The following is an 18,616-nucleotide window of genomic DNA, read 5'->3' on the forward strand; positions in this document are numbered from 1 at the left end:
TTAATTGTAATAAAACCAATGTATTTCATCGTATATGTAATTAGAGTATGCTTAGCATAATGGCATAATTGAATCTCTCATTAAAGATTGAAGACTTTTGTATCATTCAGAATCACTACAGCCATTGGTAGATATAATCAATCAGCATTATGTCCCTACTACATGCTAGACAGAGTGCTGAGCCTTAGATAAAGAAAAGGAAAAGAGAATCCTTGCTCTTTAAGAGATTGAAATTTAAATGGGCAGATAGTTTACAAAAGAATAGGTACAAGCAAGCTGGATATATTTAGTATAAGTGAATACTCAACCCAGGGAAAGAAGTAGAATGAAAAAGAAATGGGAGAGTCTTCCTGTAGAAGATAGGATTTTAGTTGAGCCTTGAAGGAAACCAGAAGGTGAAGATGAGGAAGCAGAACATTCCAGGCATAGGTGCCAGCCAAAAGCTAAGAGATGGAGTTTGTGTGTGTGTGCGCGCACGCGCGTGTTTGTGTGTGTGTGTGTGTGTGTGTGTGGTCAGCTAGTGTCATTGCTTGAAAAGATGTTGGAGGAGGGAGAGTAGATTGTTAAGATGGGGGAGGGAGTAGATTATGAAGAACTTTGTACTTCAAATAGAGGATTTTTGTATTTGCTCCTGGAAATAATAAGGAGCCACTGTAGTTTATTGAATAAAAAAGGCAACATGATCACATCTTCATTTTTGAAAAATCACTTTAACAGCTGAGTAGATGATGAACAGTGGTGGAAAGAGATCTGTTTATTGCATTAATTCTGACTTGAGGTGATAAGACATACACCTCTGTAGTAGCAGTATCACAGGAGAGAATGGGGCAGATTCAAGAGATGTTGCAACAAATGTAAAATTCAAAAGGTTTTGGCAACAGAGTTAACATAGAAAGTGAAAGATAATGAGGATATTTAATATTCGCAGTGAGAAATAGTGAGGAGTTGTGGATGATACTTAGATTGTGAACCCTGTGCCTGGGAGGATGCTGGCTGCCTCAACATTGATTAACTTTGAAAAGGAGAAATGTTTAGAAGGAAAGATGATGAGTTCAGTTTTTGGCATGCAGAGTTTGTGATGCCTTTTGAATATCCAATTGGAGATGCCTGAAGGCAGTTGAAAATAGGAATCTGGGAGCCAGCAAAGAGGTTAGGTCCAAATAAATAGATTTGAGAATCATCATATAGATGATATTAAAATTTTTTAAAATATGTCTTCGTTTCATTAAATATCCTCCAAATGACATTAACATTTTAAATATTCATTCTTAAAAATTTGGAGTTCCAAATTCTTTTCCTCCCTCATACTCTTTCATCACCTCTTGAGAAAGCAAGCAATAATCTGTTGTGTGTGTGTGTGTGTGTGTGTGTGTGTGTGTGTGTGTGTGTGTGTGTATGAAATAAGGCATGGCATATTTCATATTGGCTATATATTGCAAAAGAAAGCACATGCGGGCATACATACACAAAAGAAATGCAAAGGAAGTGAATAAAGTATGCTTCAGTTTGTGCTCAAGAATTCATCAATTTTCTCTTTGAAAGATTAATGGCATTTTTCATCATGGGTCCTTTGGAATTATTTTGGATCACTGCCTTGAACAAAGTAGCTAAGTTTTCCCAGTTGATCATAGTTATAACTGCTGTTACTGTTGATCATAGTAGTCATAACTGTTGTTACTGTGGAGATTATTTTCCTGATTCTGCTTTCTTCACTTTGCAGAAATATTAATTAAATTCGTGGAAGCTTATAAGATTACTAAGTGAAGAAGTATAAAAATAGACAAGAAGGAGGCCCAGGACACAATCCTGAAGGATACTCAAAATTAATGGTTATAACTTAGATGAAAATCCAAGGAAAAAAGCCTGGAAAGAAGAGGATTTAGGGGAGAAATCAAGTGACAGTGATTTCCTGCAAGGGGAGTATCAAGGATCAGAGGGTAATGGACATTATCAGAGACTTAAGAGAATTGTAAAGGATGGAGATAAAGAAAAGGCCATTGCATTTGATGGTAAAAATGTCATTATTTTGGAAAGAGCAGTTTTGATTGAATGGTGAATGGAAACCCAGATTGTAGAGAAAATTAGAAAAATGAGAGAAATCGAGGCATCTGTTACAGATGACGTCAAGATGTTTAGCTACAAAGGTCAAAAGATACATGGAACAATAATTAGTGGGAATATGAGAATCAAGTGAAGGTTTTTCCAGGATAAAGGAGAGACATAGACAGATTTGTAAGGAGTAGGTAAGAAGTCATTCAAAGAGAGATTGAACACAAATGAGGGAATGCAGATGTTAGAAGATGTCATTTGCTGAAAGAAGTGTGACCTATTCAGTATAGGTACAGGAGGTTGAGTTTTATACATACTAAGTCCTGACAGTATCCATGAAATTGTTATTTTGATGAAGTCTTTTTAATGACTCTTTATTTTGTTGATGTTTCTTTATTGTTAGAATTTCCATGTAGAATTAATTCCAGTTGAGTTTATTTAAAAGCAATTATTGTGTATAAGGATATGAAACAAAATTTTCTTATCTGAAGGGAATTTTTAATATACCGTCTTCATAATAGTTTCTGAATTTTTTTCTTTCTTTGAATAATTGTTTTGATGTTTCTTTTGACAAGAGTTTTAATTAATATACATTTATTAACTACATACTATATAGCAGGAATTGCATCAAATTCTATAAATTTAATGACAAAACTATTAATTCATAGCTATTCTGTCAGGAGATCCAGCATGATCACAAATTTAAATTAATGTCAAATATATGTGTGTGTATGTGTGTGTATGTGTATATATATATACACACATATATATGGAGGCTATTTTCAGAGAGGTACTAGCAATGGGGGAAGAAGGTCTTATTTGAGCTGGAACTCGAAGGAAGCTAGCTATTCTAAGTGCTGTAATGAGAAAAGATATATTCTGTGCTTGAAGGGCAAAAGAATACAGTAGGAGATGTAATTCATGTACAGAAACCATTATGTATGTTGGTTTGGATCAGCCATAGAGTGAATGAAAAAGAATGAGAAATTCATCTATTCCTTTCTCTACATCCTAATAGCTAGCCCATGCTTTAGTCCCTTGTTATCTTTTGAGCATTTTAATTTGTTTCACTGCTTTTAAATCCCTTTTCTGCTTTGCTATCAAAATGATACTTCTAATGTATTAGGAAAAGTGAACTTTTTGCTCTAGAATGTTTTCTAATTATTTTTTTTCATAGTTATATATAATTTTAAAGGATATTTGTAGTTTTAATGAGAAATATTGAACTAGCAATTTTTTGTATCTATATAGGAAGGAATTATGCTTTGGAATTCTTTTTTTGGGGGGGGGGGGTTATGGCAAGGCAAATGGGGTTAAGTGGCTTGCCCAGGGCCACTTAGCTATGTAATTATTAAGTGTCTGAGGCCAGATTTGAACTCAAGTACTCCTGACTCCAGGGCTGGTGCTCTATCTATTTCTCTACCTACCTAGCTGCCCCTGGAATTCTTTTTAAATATAAAATTTTACATGATAAATTTTGATTAAATTAATACTTTTATCTTGAAATATTTTGAAGTGAACAATTTTTTTAAAAAGCAATAAATAAATATTATAATCTATTTAAAATAAACCAATGTCTGGAACCTTTTGAATGATGTTTAACCAGAAAATTGTTGAACTGATGAAAAAGAAGCTTTGAAATGCCAGTACAAGAGTGTGATGGTTTAAATGGGACTCTTTAAGTAAAGCTCTTTTGTTTTACTTACTGGATACATTTAGAAGTCTCATTTTTAGTTCCTAAGTGTAGTGCTATAAAAATGAAGTGTAATTGTCTTAGTAAATTAAAAAAAGTATCTGCTGATTACTACTAGAAAATTTTAAGTGATGACACAAATTCTGACCCTTGGGAAACAAATGTATTTTCGCCTAAGTGGGTAATTTAAAATGCCATAGTATAGAAAAGAAGCCAAAATCAAGAATTTAATGTATACTTTTCTGCTGTTTACAGTGTTTCACTACATGTAATAAGCCTTAAAAAAATAACAATTATATATAAAGAAAATGGTTTGGTGAGTGTCATGGTGAATAACCACAGATGTAATTACTGTAGCTATTAAGATGTAATTTCCAATATCTTTCACAAAGTGTGAATTAGAATGAGATGTATCATCATTGAAGGAGGCTATATCATTCCTGTGCTTTGGTACAGAATCACAGTATCATTCGTGCCAGGATTTTACTGAATTTTTAAGAGAAAAAGCTTTTTTAGTTAAAGTTAAAAATATTTACTTTAATTTTAAAAAAAGACCAAGATTTCTTAGGTTAAATTAGGTTAAATTCTAATATACAGACTTTAAGGTACATATATGTATAGTGTTTAGGGTTCTCAAGGTAAAAGTTCAGAAACCTGGGTGCTACTTATTATTCAAATCATTTAAATTCCTTTAATAAAGTAGTTTATTAAACTCCTAGCTTGCTAGTATTATCTCTAATAGTAAGCAGCTGAGTGAGTTGTCAAGCTTCTCCCCCCATCTTTAAAATGAAAATGATGATTTAGTAATAGGAAACATTTTGTGCCCATAACTCACAGATTTTCTGAAAATCATGTAAAGTAACACAAACAAATACACTTTCCCCCTTCATATGAGAATTGTTTTAAGAAAAGTAAAAAAAGTCAGTTTGATTTATTTTTCTTATTTATTTCCCTTTTAAATTTTTTTCTCGAAGGAATTTACAGTTAAACAATATTTTGCTTTCATCCCTTCCCTTTCCCCCATAACCATGATTACCCCTTTCATTGTAGAAGTCTGTTTCTTCAGTTTGTTTTTGAACGTTGAATTTCTATCATGTTTCCTTGCCTTTTTCCAGACCATTCTGTTGATGGTGTTTTTCAATTGAAATTTAGCATTTTAAGTATTTGCACTAAGGAAAAAGGTTTATCATTCATAAACTACTCAATAAGTTTCTAAATTTTTGCCTTTCATAATCCATGAAACCTCCTGGTCCCTTCAGCTTTTATCTTTAAGTCTTTACCATTTATCTTTTATGTATTCCTTCCCTCCTTTCCTTCTGTCTTCCCTCCATTCTGCCTTTAGAGGGAAGTCTTCTTCAATCTCCTTTAGTTTTTAATGCATTCCTTTTAGTAATTACTACCAATTTATCATGTATATACTTTGTGCATATTTGTTTGCTTGTTTTCTGTTGGATAATAATGTGTACCTCTTGAGAACAGGGATTACCATTTTGCTTTTTTTTTTTTTTTTTTTTTAATGCTTGGCACATAGTAGACATTTAGTAAATAAATGCCTGTTGGCTAACATATTGTCTTCCCACATTAGAATGTAGGGACTATTTTTTCCCTTTCCTTTTTTTTTTTAAATTCCTAGTGCCTGGCACATAGTGATTGATAACTTGTTGAATAATGAAAGGCAAAAATGTGAAATGATCTTCCATGCTATTTCTCTTCTGCATTTGTGTTAATGATGATCCAGTGCTGTAGAACAAATACAGAGGAATTTCTAAAATGATGTTGACTGGTCTATTACAAACTTTTTTCTGTAATCTTAACTAACCCTTCATTGTTGCAGGATGCTCATTTCTTTTTAGCCTTCCTATTCAATTCACTATCACACTTTTGCTTAGTGGCTTTTCTAAATTTTTTATTACTCAAATGTTCCTTGACTCTCCCTCCCACACCCCTTTTAGCTAAGAGCCTTGCTTTACTTAAATAGTCAAACTGACTATCAAAAAAAAATCAAACATCATTAAGCTCTTTACATAGGTCAAACACTGATATAGGCACTGGAGTTTTAAAGGCAAAAATGAAGCTATCCATGCCATCAAGGAGATTTCATTCTACTAGGAAAAGAAAATATTTTATAAAGGAGTAGATTTTAAAATATAGCCATATTAAATGCAAGATATTTGGGATGGGGTAGGGAAGGGAGAACCCCAATCAACTGAGTGATTGGGAACAGTCTCATATAGGAGATGGCACATTAACTGAATATTGAAGGAGATTATTTAAGAGATGTGAGGGAGTAATGGGTCTGAGATAGAGTTAGTAAAAATGTAGAAAGAAAAAGATGTAAGAAAGAAGTATAATGTATAATACAAAAAAGTAAGCTGGAACTAGATTTTGAAAGGATCCAAATTTCAAACATTAGGTTTGTTGTTGTTGTTGTTGTTGTTTTATATAGAAGTCACTGGGGCATCTAGGATTATCACTTCTGGAAATCTTTGGGATGGATTGGTAAGGAAAGAGCCTGGATTTGAAGACATCACTTAAGGGGAAGTTGCATTAACTTAGGTGAGAGGTGATGAGGGCTTCAACCAAAGTAGTGACTGATTGGAGAGGAGATATATTAGAGAGCTATAGAGGTAGAAGAATTGGCATTTGAATGAGACTGAGGTAGAAGATACGAGGTTTTGAGATTTAGGCCTAGAAATATTGAGTACCATATTTTGTTTTTTCTTTTCTTTTACCTTTTCAGGTTTCTCTTGAATTCTATATTTGAATTTGTATTTTCTGTTCAGCTCTGGGAATTTTGAATGTCCTCATGTCATTAAATGTCTTTTTCCCAGAAAAATTATACCCAACATTGCTGGGTAGTTTATTTTTGTTGTAATCCAAGCTCTTTTGACTTCTGTAGTATCATAATCCAAACCCTCAGATCCTTTAAAATAAAGTTGCTAATTCTGACCATGACTTCTTGGTATTTGAATTCTTTCTTTTTGGCTACTTGGATGCAGTATTTTCTTTTTCACCTGATGGTTCTGCAATTTGTCTACAATATTTCTTGAAGTTTTCATTTTGGGATCTCTTTCAAGAGGTGATCAATGGATTCTTTTATTAGCCAGCTGTTTTACCCTGTGGTTCTAGGATGTCAGAACAGTTTTCCTTGATAATTTCTGAAAAGATTTCATAGTTGATCATCACATTGTTGTTGATTATCCAGTGTTTTTCTGGTTCTGCCTGTTTTACTTTGTATCAATTCATACATGTCTTTTCAGGTTTTTCTGAACTCAGCTTGGTACATAGTATGATTCTATTCTGCTCATATGCCACAGCTTGTCTAACTATTCCCCAATTAATGGGCATCCCCTCAATTTCCAATGTTTTGCCATCATGATATCTTTGGAATACAGACCTCCTAGTGTTTTACTTAATCAAACAGCATGGCTAGTTTGGTTGACATGATTCCTTTTTGTCATATTTCCCTTTGCCATAGTTCTAAATTGCTTTTCAGAATGATTGGATTAATTCACAATTAAGTATATTAGTATCCCAATTTCCCCATATTTTCTCCAACATTTAAGATTTTCCTTTTTTTGGCATATTAATAAATTTGATAGATATGAGTGGTACCTTAGAGTTGTTTAAATTTGCATTTCTCTAATCAAAAGTGATTTAGAGAGGGCAGAGCCAAGATGGCAACAGGATAACCTCCCCTAGGTGGTTTCCGTAATATAATCATAAAATTGTAACTATTAACTAAATTTTCAAGAGATAGAACCCACAGAGGGATCCAGTGAGGCAATTCTCCAGACCAAGGTAACCAGGAAAATAGTGGAAAGTCTCTGCTCCATGGGGTTAGAGGGGCAGCCCACCAGAGTGAAAAAACTTAAGCTTCCTGGAGTACCCCAGGGTACCTAGGAGCCCCAGCTCACAGCAGCTGGGGAAGTTTCTTGACCTACACCCCAGGGAGCACGGGGTACAGCTTGGAAGATGGGGGGACGCTCACAGAGAGAGAGCTTGAAGCCCAGCTCCCAGGGCTCAGCAATCAGGGGTGACTGTGGCAACCCAGATCCAGGAAACAGAAGCAGGCAGAGCCAGTAAGCAGGAGCCCCCAGGCAACTGAGATTTGAGTGCTCAACTTAACAAAGGTAGGGGTGTAGAGAGAGACTTCAGAGGTCTGTCCTTGTACCTGGAACAGGACTCTGGGGCTGTGACTACATTGAGATCCTGATCGCAGCCTAGGCCCCCCCATAGAACAGGCACCCTGCCCCCCCCCCCAGCTCCATGGCAGAGGGTTGTGCTTGTGGTCATTCACAGACCAGGAGAGAAAGCAGAGCTTCACATCCTGAGATCCTGGGTGGGGGGGGGGTCCTAATAATACTCAAAAGCTCAGGAAGCACCCCAAAACCAGGCACAGGCTGGGGAAATAAGTAAACAGAGAAAAAGAGGACCCCATGGTGAAATGCATTGTCTGTAATTCCAAGAAGGATCAAAATACACAATCTGAAGATGAGGAAGTATAAACTTCTGCATCTAAAGACTCCAAGAAAAACGGAAATTGGGCTCAGGTCATGACAGAACTCAAAAAAGATTTTGAAAATCAAGTAAGGGAGATAGAAGAAAAATTGGGAGAAGAAATGAGAGAGATGTAGGAAAAACATGAAAAAGAAATCAGCTTAGTCAAGGAGATCCAAAAAAATGCTGAAGAAAATAACATGTTAAAAACCAGCATAGGCCAAATGGATAAAACAGTTCAAAAAGTTGTTGAGGGGAAGAATATTTTAAAAAGTAGTATTGGCCAGATGGAAAAAGAGATAAGAAAGCTCTCTGAGGAAAACAAATCCCTCAGATGTAGAAATGAGCTAAAGGAAGCTGATCACTTTACAAGAAGTCAAAACAATACTTCAACACCAAAAGAATGAAAAATTAGAAGAAAATGTGAAACATCTCATTGAAAAATCAACTGATCTGGAAAACAGATTTCTGGAAAGATAATTTAAAAATTCCTGGGATACCTGAAATTCATGATCAGGAAAAGAGCCTTGATGTCATTTTTAAAGAATTCCTACAGGAAAATTGCCCAGATGTTCTAGATGCTGAGGGCAAAATAGAAATTGAGAGAATCCACTGATCCCCCCCCCCCCAGAAAGAGATCCAAAAAAAAACCAAACCCAACCCCCAGGAATAATATAGCCAAGTTCCAGAACTCCCAAGTCAAAGAGAAAATATTACAAGCCAGATGGACACAATTCAGATATCATGGAGCTGCAGTCAGGATCACACAGGACTTAGCAGCAACTACATTAAGGACTTGTAGGACTTGGAATATAATATTCTGGAAGGCAAAAGATCTCAGAATGCAACTGAGAATCAACTACCCAGTAAAACTGAAAATCGTCTTCCAGGGGGAAAAGATGAACTTTCAAAGAACCAGGGCAATTTCAGTTGTTCCTGTTGAAAAAACCAGAGCTGAACAGAAAGTTTGACCATCAAATACAGGACTCAGGTGAAGCATAGAGAGGAGAAGGGTAAAAATATGAGGGACTTAATGATGATGGAACTACATGTATTCCTGTATAGAAAAATGATACTAATAATACTCATATGAAACTTCTCATTTAATAGAGCAGGTAGAAGGAGCTTTTATAGATGAAGCACTGGCTAAAAGGAAAATAATGGGAGTAAGAGAAAGGAGAGGTGGAATATGCTAAGATATTTCATATAATAAGATTTTTTTTATTTCAATGAGCTATTGCACTGTTATGGAAGGGGGAAGGCAAGGGAGAATGAGGGAACCTTCACTCTCATCAGACGTGACTTAGAGAGGAAACAGTATATATACTCAATGGGGTATAGACATCTAGAGTAAAAAGGAGAGAAAGGGGAAAGGGGGGGATATGAGCCATGATGGAGAAGAGAGTAGACAGTGGGGGAGAGTGGTTAGATATAACACGTTTTCTTTTTTATTTCTTGCAAGGGGCTGGGATTGGGTGACCTATATGGGTCCACAGGGCTGGGTGGTTGCTGGGCTTGGGGCCTCTTGGCCTCAGGACTGGTGATCAGTCTGCTTGCAACACTCAGCTACCCTACAGCATATTTTAGAAGAGGAACAGAGAGTGAAAGGAGAGAGAAAATATAGAATATGGTAGTGGAGAGGTATGAATGGAGGGAGTTGCGAATAGCAATGGCAATGGTGGAAAAATATGGAAGTAGCTTTTGTGATGTACTTATAAAGAATGTGATCCACCTGATAAATCTGGTGATGTTGGAACACAGACTCAAGCACATTTTAAAAAAAAAAAAGTTATTTTAATTTTTTCTCTTTCCTTTACTTATTTTTCATGAGGGTCTATATTTGGGGGGGGTATGTATTATGTTTACTCTTGAACAAGAATATTTTAGTAATGTATAAAAAATCATTTCTCCAAAAATTAAAAAATAAATTTAAGAAAAGTGATTTAGAGCACTTCTTCATACTGCCTATAGATACCCTTGATTTGGTTATCTGAAAACTGCCTTATCATATCCTTTTGCCATTTATCAATTGGGGAATGATTTTTGTTCCTATAAATTTGACTTAGTGCCTTTATCAGAGGAACTTGCTGGGTAAAGATTGTTTCACAGGTTTCCACCTACCTTTTAATCTTGAATGCATTGGTTTTGTTTGTACAAAAGTTTTTTTACTATAATTCAATCAAAATTATCTATTTTATATTTTTAAATGCTATCTCTTGTTTAATCATCAGTTCTTCCCCTTTCTCTTAGATCCAACAGGTAGACTATTTCTTACTCTTCCAATATGTTTATGGTGTCACCCTTTATCTAAAACTGTCATTTTTATATTAGCTTAACCTACCCTTGAATAATTGATATTTTTTCCATTTAATTAGACCTGACTTTATTTATGAGAAAAGTGATTTGTAATATTCACATAGTTCCTGGGTTTAACTTAGCAAATAGAATCTCAAATATTTTATTTGTCTACAGCTACTTTAAATGAATCTTCTCTTTCTATCTCTTGCTGCTGGGCTTTGTGGTTTATAAATAAATAGGCAGACAATTTATGTGTGTTTATTTTATATTTGACAACTCTGCTAAAAATTTTTAATTATTTCAAGCAATTTTTCTTTTTATTTACTAGGTTTCTCTAAGTTTACCATTCTGTTATCTACAAAGAATGAGTTTTTGTTTACTCAATGCCTATTTGAATTCCTTCAATTTCTTTTCTTTTCTTGTTACTATGGGACAGACTGTTTTGAATAATAATTATCAATTGTGTGCTTTGCCCCTGATCTTATTGGGAACACTTCTAGTTTATTTCCTTTATAGATAATGCTTGATGCTTGTCATTTTTAGAAAAAGCTCCCTCTATTCCCTGTGCTCTCTAATGTTTTGAATGCTGTTGGATGCTGTATTTTGTCAAAAACTTTTTCAGCATTTTTTGAGATAATCATGATTTCTGTTAGTTTTATTATTTATATGGTCAATTATGTTTATAGTTCTCTTAATAATGAACATTCCCTGCATTCCTGTTATAAATTCCACCTGGTCATATTGTCTTCAACTTGAATATCTAGAGGAAGAAAAAGTTGTAACAAGGTTTCTGTAGAACTGTTCAGTCACCTTAAAAATGATAAGATCATTGAAAATAGGCTAACTGTGCTGCAATGTCAAAAAATTGTAATATACAATGCCAAGGATTAGACCATTGAGAATCAAGTTAGCTATATTATATCCTTACAGAGTTGTTGCCAAAATAATCAATATACTGTTTTTATTCCTGGGGTTGCTAAAAGGCCATAATGCCTCGCTGATATGGGAGGGGAATCATATCCAAAAGGCCAAAGCCTCCAGACAATCACCAGAAATCTTGTTTCTTGTTAGATCAGGCCACACGTGATGACTGTTCTGGAAAAAGCAGTGAAAAGGTTGTTTTTGCATGGCAATTGTAATCATCTTAATGTGCATGTCATCCATCATTCATTTTTTTTATTATGTTCTTCCATTATGAGTGGAAACAATTGTAATCACCTTGTAAGTATTTTGTTTAAAATTTTTGCACCATATTCAGGAGAGAAATGGTTTCTAATTTACTTTCGGTCTTTTAATTTTTCATGATTTAGATATCAGCACCATATTTTTATCATAAAAATATTTTTTGGTAGAATTCTTTGACCTTCAAAGTACCATAATTATTTGTACTTTAAATGTTTGGTAGAATTTACTTGACCTTAGCATTTTTTTTCCTTGGGAGTTCATTAACTCTTTATTTACTTCTTTTTTTCTTTTTATTGAAATTATTAATTGAATTTTTCAAATTATATGCAAAGGTAGTTTTCAACATTTATCCATTTGCAAGTTTTCTTAGCACCCTCCCCTCCTGCCTCTTCATGGATGTGAACAACCTGATAAAAATTGTCTGTGTACAATTGTGTTTAACATATTTCCATATTAGTCATGTTGTGAAAGAGGAATTAGAACTAAGGGTGGGGGGGAGATCCATGCTAAAGAAAAGAAAAACATAAAAGAAGTTTTTAAAAAGTGAATATAGTATGGTTTGCTCTTCATTCAGAATCCATTTTTTCCCTTTCTCTGTATGTGTATTGCATTATTCTTAAAGATCTCTCAGTATTGTCCTTGATCACTGAGTTGTTGGGAAGAGCTACATCTTTTGCAATTGTTCATCTCACAATATTGTAGTTGTGGTGTGCAGTATTTCTTGCTTCTGTTCATTTTAGCATCATGCAAGTCTTTCCAAGCTCCTCAAAAGTCTGGTCACTAATGATTTCTTACAGAGCAATAGTACTCTATAATATAATCATGTACCATAATTTGTTTAGCCATTCTGGACATCCCCTCAGTTTCTAAGTCTTTGCCTCTTTAAAAAGAGCTGCTATAAACATTTTTGGAACATGTGAGACTTTTTTCTGTTTTTCTTATCTCTTAAGGATAATACCTTGTAGTGGTATTGCTGGATTGAAGAGAATATACAGTTTTATTGCCCTGTGGATATAGTACCAAATTGCTCTCCTGAATAACTGGATCAATTTACAACTCTACCAGCAGTGTCCCAATTTATTCACATCTTCTCCAGTATTGATCATTTTTCATTTTTGTCATCTTAACCAATCTGCAAGGTATGAAGTAGAACTACATTGTTGTTTTAATTTACATTTTTCTTATCACTTTTGATTTGGAGCTTTCATTTCTTCAGCTGAAAATGCATGTTCATATCCTTTGACCATTTCTCAATTGGGGAATGATTTGTAATCTTCTAAATTTGATTCAGTTCTCTATATATTTTAGAAATAAGTCCTTTATCAGAAACAATTCCTGTGAAAATTGTTTCCTGGTTTTCTGCATTCCTTCTAACCTTGGCTATATTGGTTTTATTTGTTCAAAAACTTTTTTATTTAATATAGTCAGAAAGATCCATTTTGGAATTTGTAATGTTTTCTATTTTCTTGTTTGATCATAAACTTCTCCCTTTCTCACAGATCCAAAAGAGTGTTTCTTGTTCTCTTAATTGGCCTATAGTATCATCCTTTATTTCTAAATCTTGAACCCATTTCAATCTTAATTTGATATAGGGTGTGAGGTGGGTTTACACCTAGTTTTTGCCATACTTTAATCTAGTTTTCCCGCAGTTTTTCTCAAATAATGAGTTCTGATCCCTGAAGCTAGTGTCTGGATTTATCAAACAGTGGATTATCATAGTCATTTATTGCTGTTCTTTTTTTTATTTTTATTTTTATTTATATTGAATTTTACATTTTCCCCCAATTTCGTTTCCTTCCCCCCCAGCCCCCACAGAAGGCAGTCTGATAGTCTTTACATTGTTTCCATGCTATACACTGATCAAAGTTCAGTGTCTTGAGAGAAAAATCGTATCCTAAGGGAAAAAATTAAGTATAAGAGATAGAAAAATTATATAGTAAGGTAACATTTTTTAAAAAATTAAAAATAATTGTCTTTGGTCTTTGTTTAAACTCCACAATTCTTCCTTTGGATACAGATGGTATTCTCCATTGCAGAAAATTGTCCCTGATAGTTGAACTAAGGAAATGAGCAATTCCGTTACGGTTGATCCATGAGCTCTATATTGCTGTTATGGTATATGGTATTCTTCTGGTTCTGCTCATCTCTCTCAGCATCAGTTCATGTAAATACTTCCAGGCTTCTCTGAATTCCCATCCCTCCTGGTTTCTAATAGAACAATAGTGTTCCATAATGTACATATACCACAATTTGTTCATCCATTCTCCAGCTGATGAACATGTGCTCAATTTCCAATTCTTTGCCACCACAAACAGAACTGCTGTGAATATTTTTGTAAAAGTGATGTTTTTACCCCTTTTCATGATCTCTTGAGGGTATAGACCCAGTAGTGGTTGCTGGATCAAAGGGTATGCACATTTTTATTGGCTTTGGGACGTAATTCCAAATCGCTCTCCAGAAAGTTTGGATGAGTCCACAGCTCCAATATATTAATGTCTGCTGTTCCCTTTTATGCCTAGACAAATCCACTGATCCAGTACCTGTAAGTTTTGATGACTGTCACTTTATTTTAGTACTTTAGTTTTAGTACAGCTCGACCACCTTCCTTTGCAATTTGTATTTCATCAATTTCCTTGATATTTTTAACCTTTTGTGTCTCCAGATGGGTTTTGTTTTTGTGTTTTTGTAGCTCAGTAAAGTAGTTTTTTTAGTACTTTGATTGGTAGTGTCCTTAATAATTTAATTTGTGTAGAATTGTGTTTCTATTTTTTCTAGCTTTGTAAAATTATTTTTTTGAAATTTGATTTCTGTAGCACTGAATAAATAATTTAATTTTAGTAGATCTGTCAATTGTATTGGCTCAGCCTAACCTTGAGCAACTGACATTTCATATGTATGTATATATATATATATATATATATATATATATATATATATATATATATATATGCCTGACTTTGTGTGAAAATTAATTCATAATTTGTTCAAATAATTTCTGGGTTTGTCTTAGCAAGTAGATTGCCAAATAGTTTATGTTGTCTACAGTTACTTTAAATGATATTTCTCTTTCTATCTCTTGCTCTTGGACTTTGTTGTTCATATTTAGAAATGTTGATAATTTTTCAGGGTTTATTTTATATTTTATATACATTGCTGAAGTTGTTAATTGTTTCAAGTAATTTTTTAGTTGATGTTCTAGAGTTCTAAGTATACCATTATATCATTTTCAGAGAGTGATGGTTGTGTTACCTCATTGCCAATTTGAATTCCTTCAATTTCTTATTCTTTCCTTATTGCTAAAGCCAAAATTTCTAATACAATATTGAATAGTACTGTAGATAGAACCTTGTTTCACCCCTGATCTTATTGGAAATAATCCTAATTTATCCCCTTTACATATAATGCTTGCTGATGGTTTTAGATTGCTATTGCTTATCTTTTTCTTTGTTTGCAAGGCAGTAGGATTAAGTGACATGCCCAAGGTCACACAGCTGGATAATTATTAAATATCTGAGGCTGCATTTGAACTTAGGTCCTCCTGACTCCAAGACCCAATAGTGCTCTTTATATACTCCATGGATTTTATCATTTTAAGGAAAACTACATTCATTCCTATACTCTTAAGTGTTTTTAATAGGAATTTGCCCAAGGCTTTTTCAGCATCTACTGAGATAATTATATGATTTCCATTAGTTTTGTTATTGATATTGTCAATTATTGATTGTTTTCCTAATATTGAACCATCCCTGCCTATGTGATATAAATTCTACCTGATCATGGTGTATTATCCTGTTAATAGTTTGAATCTCTTTGCCAAAATTTGACTTAAAATTTTTGCATGTTCATTAGGGAGATTGGTCTATAATTTTCCTTCACTCTTTTAGCTCTTCCTGGTTTAGATAATCAACATATTGGTGTCATAAAAAGAATTTGGCCAAACTCCTTCTCCTATTAGAATTCACTTATAAATCCATCTAGTGCTAGAGATTTTTAATTAGGGAGTTTATTTCTTCAGTTTCTTTTTCTGAAATGCAATTAATGAAGTATTTTATTTCTTCTACTGTTAATCTAGGTAACATATTTTCATAAATATTTGTCCATTTCACTTAGATTGTCAAAATTTGTGACATTGTGTCAAATTTGATGAGCAAAATAGCTCTGAATTGCTACTTTTAATTTCTTTCTTGTTGGTGAGTTCACTTTTTCATTTTTGATACTGATAATTTGGTTTTCTGGTTTCTTTTTATAAGATTCCTAAGATTTTTATTAGTTCAATGCTTTTCTTACTTTCAGTTTTGTTCATCTTTGCTTTGATTTTCAGAACTTTTGATTTAATATTTAATTGGGGATTTTTACTTTGTTGCTTTCTAGCTTTTTCAGTTGCATTCCCAATTCATTAATCTCTTCTCTCTATTTTAGTCATATAAGAATTCAGAGGAATAAAATTTCTCCAGTTACTGCTTCAGCTTCAATCCATAAATTTTGATATGGTGTCTCATTGTTGTCATTGCCCTTGATGAAATTATTGATTTTTTTCTGTGATTTGTTATTTCATCCATCCATTCTTTAAAATTAGGTTATTTAGTTTCCAAATTAATTTTTTGTTTATTCTTCCTCTGACCCTTTATTACATTTTACTTTTATTGTGTCATGGTATGAAAAGTATCTGTTTAATATTTCTGCCTTTCTGCATTTTATTGTGAGGTTTTTATGCCCATAGTACATGCTCACTTTTTGTGTAGTTATCATGTACTGCAGAGAAAGAAATGTATTCCTTTCTATCTCCATTCAGTTTTCTCTAGAGAATATCTAAGTTTTCTTTCTAAGTTTTCTAAAATTCTATTCACCTTCTTAGCTTCCTTCTTATTTATTTTATTTATTTATTCTGAGAGAGATTTTGAGGTGTCCTACTATTACAGTTTTGCTGTCTGTCTTCCTTTAACTCATTTAACTTCTCTAATAATTTGGATGCTATTCAGTTCGGAATATATATCTTTAATAATGCTTTTACTTCATTGCCTATGGTGCTTTTTAAGAAGATAAAGTTTCCTTCCTTATTCCTTTTAGTGAGATCTAGTTTTGCAATTGCTTTGTCTGAAGTATGCTGAAGCATACTGTATTCTGCTTCAACCTTTTACCATTACTCTGTGTGTATCTCTCTGCTTCACATCTGTCTCTTGTAAATAATATTGTAGGATTCTGGTCTTTAATCCATTTTCTCTGTTTCTGTTTTATGGGGGGGGGGTTCCATCCCATTCACATTTACAGTTCAAATTAAAATTATTTATTTTCCTCCAGGCTATCTTCCCCTGTTTATACTTTTCTCTTTCCTTTCCCCTTATCCGTATTCACTAACATTTCATTCCTTTTCTCTTTAACTTTTCTTTTTAATTTTAACTTAATTTTGCTTTTACTTTTGCCTTCTCTTTTATCAGTCTCTTCTTCCCTTATCTTTTTCTTTCCTCCTTGTAGGGTAGGATAAATTTTTAAACCCAATTGGGAACATATGTTATTCCCTCTTTGGGTCAAATCTATTGAGAGTAATATTTACTCTGTGTTCATACCCTTCCTTCTTTGTCTCTACTGAAATAAGCCTTTCTTCTTCTTTGGTAGTATTTATCCTATACTGCTGAACTTTCTCCTATTATATGCCTTTTTTCATGTTTTGATTGCTTTAACCTTTTCTTGTACCCACCAGCCCCTTTGTCAAACTATACTTCTTATATCTGTCCTGGTAGAAGTATAATTCTTTGTAGTTGATTGTTTGATTGAGTGATTTATAAGCATCATGAATTCATTATCATTTCACAACCATAGCCTTTGTCCAAGTACACCCTCCTATCCATAAAGCCATAAATAACATCAAGTTATAATCAGTTTTACCATTTTACAATTACCCCCTATAGAAATAGTCTTCATGTTCTAAAATATCATGTACAGCAAAATTTTTGACCCATTTATATGCTCTAAATACACACCCTCTAATTCTAGTTAACTATTAAGTAAAGCAAGATCACTTCATCATCTGTTTATATCCAGATTCTAAATGTATGTCCTCCCTCTGTTCCCAACAAAAATATAAGCTATGTTAAGGAAAGTATGGAGTAAAACATGATCACTTCATGATTTATTTATACCCACACCCCCAGGTACAATCCTTCCATCTATTTTCAGCCCTCATGATCTAAAGCATCAGCTAACCCTTTGTCACTTTCATGATTAATCTATGCCCATACTATCTCTCTAAGTACCCTGAGAGAAAAACATTTCTAAAGAGCTACAAGTATTTTCTTCCCATGTAGGAATGAAAAGAATGTAATATTATTGAATAGCATGTTTTCCCCATTTGTGTTTACATTTTTACCTATCTCTTTAGTCTTGTATTTGAAGATTGAATTTTCTGTTCAGGTCTGTTTTTTCATTAGAAAATTTTGAATTTCCTCTATTATATTGATAGTCCAAGTCCATCTTTTCCCCCCTCAAAGAATATGCTGAATTTTTTCAGGGTAGTTGATTTTTGGTTGTAATCTAAGGTCATTTACCTACCTGTATATTTACCTTCCTGTATATTATATTCCAGGCCCTTTGATCCTTTAATGTTGAAGCAGATAAGTTCTGCACAATCCTGCTTATGGTTCATCGGTATTAAATTGCTTCTTTTTTTGACTGCTTCCAGTATTTTTTCCTTTTCCCGAGATTTCTGAAATTTGGCCTCAAATGCCTTGGAGTTTTTATTTCTGGAAGCAATTGATGAATTCTTTCCTGGACCATTTTGTCTTCTTCTTGTAGAGCAGTTTTCCATGATTATTTCCTGAAATGTATTTTCCAGGCTCTTTTTTTATTGGGGCTTTCAGGTAGACCAATAATTTATAAATTATCTCTTTTCTGGGT

The 18,616-nt window shown here is 33.6% G+C and overlaps 1 protein-coding gene across 7 annotated transcripts in view; it reads left to right on the forward strand.

Annotated features, from left to right (window-relative positions):
- The window catches only part of ATP9B (ATPase phospholipid transporting 9B (putative)), a 487,939-nt gene that overhangs the window by 171,308 nt on the left and 298,015 nt on the right, over nt 1-18,616 (forward strand). The window lies entirely within an intron of this gene.

Source organism: Macrotis lagotis, chromosome X, assembly GCF_037893015.1.
Source record: "Macrotis lagotis isolate mMagLag1 chromosome X, bilby.v1.9.chrom.fasta, whole genome shotgun sequence".
Lineage (NCBI taxonomy): Eukaryota > Metazoa > Chordata > Mammalia > Peramelemorphia > Peramelidae > Macrotis > Macrotis lagotis.